Here is a 6,095-nt window from a genome sequence, read left to right as displayed (position 1 = left end):
TTTTCTTTAATTTTTCCTTCTTGACTTTTTTCCTACATGTAAATTTGAAATGAGCGTCAGTAAAACACATTGCAGCAGATTTCAGAATTTAAAATGCAACCACCAGGAGAAAGTAGTGGTGAATATTTAATCTTTAAATTGAAGAACATCTCAGTTCAATGCACAATTGCCTCCCTGTGGAAATGTTTTAACGCTTTCCTTGTTTCTTTCAGTTGCATCTCTTGTCTTGGGGAATAACGCGCAGGATGACTAAAGCGGCGTGCAAGTTGGCAAGAAAAGGTACCAATCATTCGCTTCCAGAGAAATGTTGATCCCGTCACTCTCCATATTCTTTTCCAGAAGTTTAAAAATATTTTGTCTCCTCAAAAAGACAATTCAATTAAAGCGGAGTGCTTTGGGACACCTTGTGTCTTTGGTGCAGGAACAAGAGAAGACAGCACCCACTCCCTCTTCCGATTTGTTATATGAGTGGCAGAGCTTTAATTGACGTTAATGAGAGCCAGATGCTAACTTTACACCCATGCATCAGGTACTCCCGTTTCCATGATCTCATATCTTTGTCGCTAAGCAGAAAAGTTTCATAGCAACCGTTCTCTCTAAATCCCAGTGATTTACTTTAAATCACTGGGGGATTTACATTAACATCATGGTGAATTTTACGAGAAACATGAAGCAACAGCAGGACTTTCCCAGTCAGAGAGCTTGTGTTGACCAGGCTGCAGGCTGTTTACGGCTCTACAAAGTAAGCCTGCAGTTCTGGGCAATACAGACACATAAAAAAGAATGTGGGAGTTTAGCTAAATTCGACTGAATGTGTGACAGGATTTGGGTCAGAGCAGACGTGTCCATTTGTGTACATGTCAGACTTTTTTTGTTTGTCTTAGCTGAACTTGTTAGGAACAATACAAAGTATGTATACTTTAATAGCAATGGGTTTTTTTGCAGTCTTTTTAATAGTTTTAATAGTAAACAAAAATCACAAATATCCGCAATGTTAACGTGAACTGTTTCTTTTAATAAGACAAGCCAAGATCTTTTTTTTAAATGTTTTGCTTCTACAAGTATTTACAGATCATTTTCCCTCAAAAAAACGATTATTTGTTTAACTAAACTGTTCCCTGTGTTTATTGTTGAGTAGGTAAAAAAATGCACACAATATTTTTGTTTTTTTATCTAAAAGAAATGTATGTAGCCCTCGAACACCTGAGAGTACGGTGTGAGGATGCCTTATATGAAAAGATGTAAGAATTCAATATTTTAAACATAGTAAAAGGAAAGAAAAAATATTTATGTAATGAGGAGCAGAAATTTATAGAGTCCCAAAAATCTGGCTGCCTTCATGTTACTTTGGAATACAAATTCATATCGTAACTCTGCACCCCTTAATCTTTGTGACTGTTTATCAGGTTACAATCACAAATATCAATGTTTGAGGGAAAATCATGAAAAGTCAGATTAAATTACTAATTTTTAAACCATTTAAATTACAAAGAGGCATCCACCAGTGCTGTCCTCTGCTTTTTGATCTGGGCTTAGAGCCCCCCACCATTTCACTGTGTACCAGTAAGGAGAGATATGTGGCATTAAGAGGAACATAAGGTGTCGCTTTGCGCAGACGATCTTTTGCTTTTTTATCTCCAAGCTATCAGCTTCGTTCTTTTCCACCTCATTCTGTTGAGCCAGTTTGGTCAGCTTCCTGGGTATGAGCTGAACCTTACTAAAGGTGAGCTTTTTCCTTAAAGTAGAAAAGCAATTATGTCAGATTTCACTAATCTGCCGTTCAGAATTGACAGACAAAAATTTAAATATCTGGGTATCACAGTGACAGAAAATTTGACTCCTTTGTGAAACCAAGTGAAAGGATTTCTCACAAAATGGTTACTGCTTTCCAGGTGCTCTTTAATGAGCTTAATTTGATTATTTTCATCCTATATTTTCCCTAGGTAATTGCCCAAGACTTAATAATATACATTTTCAAAAACCTAAAGGGGAGCGTGGAAGGTTTACCCTTGCCAATTTATGATTTTATGATTGGACTACCAACCTTAGATGCTTAGTGTTTGGGTATTTTCCCCATAATTTAAGCCCTGACTGGGTGAATTACACAGTGACAACAATTCAACTCAAAAATACTTTATTGATCCCAAAATGGAAATTAAGTAATGCATTCATACCGGCTGTCCTCTGCTCTCTCTCTTCATCTGACTCTATTTTAAATCCGGTTGTGAAACATCCACTGAAAACATGGGGGCAAGTTTAAAAATACTTTAAACTCCATAATATTTACCCTTGTAAGACCAATTGCACTCAACCATTTCTTTAAACCATCTGTTCGGGATGCGGTGTTCCTAGAGTGGCACAGGAAGGATCTTACTCATTTTACAGACCTTTTCATAGGGAAGAAATTAGCATCATCTTAACAACTTGACAACAAATATGGTCTACCACAATCCCACTTTATCAGATATTAACAAGCCAGAGTCTCCTCTTTCAGGCTTGGTTTCTCTGTCAGAGTCGACATCATTGGACTTCATTCTACTATTGGACCTGACCCTTAAAGGACTCATGTCGTGGCTTTACAATAAAATGCTAAATACGACATAGACCTTCTCACCAAACTCAAAACTTTATAGGAAGAGGACTTCCCAGCTGGAGACATCTATGTTTAAACTTGTTTATTGAAAAAGTGAGCATCCGCCATCGTCTTGTTCCGTTTAAAGCGGTACGTAGACCCCGCTTCTCCAAATGCAAACCGTCTTGTTCAGTTCTGGCACCAACGTTTTTCCTACGCTGTCCAGGTTCCTCAGAGTGGCAATAACACCTAGCCCTGTCTTGGCTCTTTTTGGCATCAGTGGTGAGGAGTTGCCTTTACCAGCCTCTAAAAGACAGGCGTTGTTGTTTTGTTCTCTGTTAGCGAGACGCGCAGCTCTAATCAGACGGAGGGGTGTTTCTCTTCCAAATTACAAGCATTATTTATATGACCTTATGACGCGCTTGAGACTGGAAAAAATAAGATGTTGTCTTCAACACTCCACTGGGAAATTATAAAAACAAAACAAAACAAAAAAAAACTCGGGACTCCTTTCTTGACGCATTTCAAAACATACAATAATATTTCAGGTGAATTTGTTTTTATTAAAATGTGCTCCATTCTTGTGAGGAGTCGGGATGCAGTGGGCAGTGACCTGGGCAGGAGTGAATGAGGTTCTTTTGTACAGATTATTGTGTTGTAGTCTGTTTTTGTTTGAATATGTAGTTTAAATAGACTATATGTCTGACTCCTCTTTTCTTTATGTATAAAAGAAAAAAGCTTTAATAAAAAAAATTTTTTTAAAAAAAGTCATTCAGCTAGACATTTGCTAGCTATAAATTACTTTGTTGCTTCTGAAAGAGTTTAAATGAAAACATTTCTGGTACTCAACCTCAATTTAAAGTCACTTTTATAGTAGCTTATTTTCTAATTAGAACTGTCAATCGATTAAAAATTTTAACCAGATTAATCAAACGCTGTGATTAATCACAATTAATCCCTAACTTTGTAAGCTTAAATTATAAATATGCAAGCAGAGGTGGTTCCTTCGGTTATGGTCCCTCTTTCTGTCACACTTCAACCAATTAAAATGCAAACAGTTATCAGATTTTTTTATTTTTGTAGCGATGGCAGGTAATGCAGTTTCCTGGTACTTAACAGCAACTAAGAAAAACTTACTCCACTACACATTCGTACAAGTACATAGTATAGTAAACTTGTTCAGGGGGCAACTGAAAGATAACATAAACAGCTCTGGAAAAAACAAAGAGATCTTAAAGAGAAACTTAAAATGATCAGTTTCTCTGGTTTTACTTTTTATATGTATATGTATATGTCTGAGTAAAATGAACATTTCTCCTTTATTTTATGAACCACTGTTCATAAAATAAACTTGGAATTTCAGATGTTTCTGAAATGAGAAATAACAAAGATGCACCACTTTTGGACCTCAAATAATGCAAAGAAAACAAGTTCAAATTCATTTGGAAGCAACAAAACTAATGTTTTAACTCAGGAAGAGTTCAGTAGTCAACATTTGGTGGAATAACCATCAGGTTTTAAATGGGGTTCAGTGCAGTGGTCTCTTAATTTTGTTCCAGAGCTGTATTTCATTTTCCACTTCTTGGATGCCCCACGCCTTTCTGATGGCACCCTGGGCAATTGCCCATATTGCCCATATCAAAAACTTGACTTTCCCACATGGTGCTGTCACCTAGGTAACCCTCAGTGGAAGAGAAGCTATAAGGTAAAAAAAAAAAAGATAGTTTGATTAATCAGCGTTATGTAATATTAACGCATTAAAACCTCCAGATTAGTTGTATATTTTAGCATTGACATATGCTGTATTAGAAATTTTTACTGCAATAAGTACATTGAGATTTTCTTAAGATGTCCAGTCCAACATTTCAGTCTGCAGAGTTGCATCTGGTTAAAATGGGAGTGGAGATGGCTAAAAGAGTCCCGGACATAGTGGTGAGGTCCTTTTGTTGGGCTTTGTGAAAAGAAAAGAAAACAAAACAAAAGAAAAGAAAAGAAAAGAAAAGAGAAGAAAAAAAAATCAATGAGTCATTTCCCGGACAGTGAAGAAAAGTTCTCCAGTTACACACAAAGAAATGAAGAGAGAAGACTGTGGGGAAGAATTATGCTGAAGCAATTCTTTTCTGCACTCTGCAGAGTCAGCTGGGAAAGGACAGAAAACATCAAATGTTGACCCTCAGTGAAACATCTGACTTGTTTGCAAGCCACAGAGGACTGAGACGAAGATGATCCATGGTGAAAGAACGTGCTCTAAACCCTGCCTGGAAGACAGAACATTTTAAAAAGCTACTAAAATTCCTTATTGTTTTCTGTTTTCATAGTCCAATGGATCCCATCCCCCATCGCCTCATCACTCCGTCCTGCTGAGTGTCTGGCTCACATGATGCAGTCGGAATTCCAGATGTTGTTCATGGAATTCTGCTCCATCTCTGGCCTCCAAATGCGGCTCCCCTCTCACTCCTCCTTCCTCTCCCCCCTAAAATGCCTCGTGACTCTCCTCTCCAAAACACTGCAGAGAAGTGAACCAAAAAAAATAAAAAATCGGCGCCCTAAATCTTTCTTGTGCAATTGGAAAATTACCTCATCATTGTAGCAGCGTGATACCCCCCTTTCTGTAATAATTGCATATCATTGAGGCGTTTTAGCGCCCTCCCCAGCCCATCGACCCAACTCTTTGTGGCAACTGTAATGTATGTATGGAAGTTGTTTGGAGAGTGGGTCATTAAGAAGAGGGGTGCCGCCTAAGTTTACTGTTGGAGCCTTTATTGGATCACGATGTAAGGTTGCGTAAACACACTGTGCATAACGTGCAAAACACATTGGCTTGCAAAATTACTCAAACCACTTTATTCTTTTTGACATTATATCCACAACCTCAAATGTTGTGGATGTAGACCAACATAAAGACGCATGTTTGATGCCTTACCCCTCCTTTATCCTCTTTTGACAAAATGATGCCAGGTTTTGGCCAGCTGTTCCTCAGTACAGCTCTGACATCAGGTCGAGATCTGCTGGTTCTGATTCGTTCTTCCCAAGTCGGGAATTTTTGACAAAACAATGCCTTTGTCAAAAATCCCCTAGGTTTGGAGAACTAAGAGGGGGACTGTTGACCATGTTTACCCTAGTTCCACTGCTGGGAACCTCGGTAAACTTTGTCAAAAATCCCCTGGATCTGGAGAACCTAGAGGGGGAACTAGTGACCCTCTTTCGACGACTTATCTCTTCTTACCCTCATTAGGGCCCAGCCCTCCCTAACCTGGCCATTCGGAAAGATTATTTGGCCAACTTTGAAAAATTGTAAATCCTTAACCCAAGGTCACAGCAGGATCGCCTGAAAGCCTTATCTTTCATGACCTTTATGTCCCTATATCAGAATTTTTTTAACCTACGGTGAGACCGTGACAGACCGCCAAAGTTGCCTTCACACAAAGTTGCCTACTGGTGGAATTCACTGATGCGTTACAGTACCTAAAATCGCCACCAGATGGCGTCAGGATATTTGGGTATACCTTTAAATGGCATATTT

This window comes from Poecilia formosa, unplaced genomic scaffold (genome assembly GCF_000485575.1).
Source record: "Poecilia formosa unplaced genomic scaffold, Poecilia_formosa-5.1.2 Scaffold49, whole genome shotgun sequence".
NCBI classification, from domain to species: domain Eukaryota; kingdom Metazoa; phylum Chordata; class Actinopteri; order Cyprinodontiformes; family Poeciliidae; genus Poecilia; species Poecilia formosa.
The sequence above is the reverse complement of the archived record's forward strand: the minus strand, read 5'-3'. Positions refer to the sequence as shown.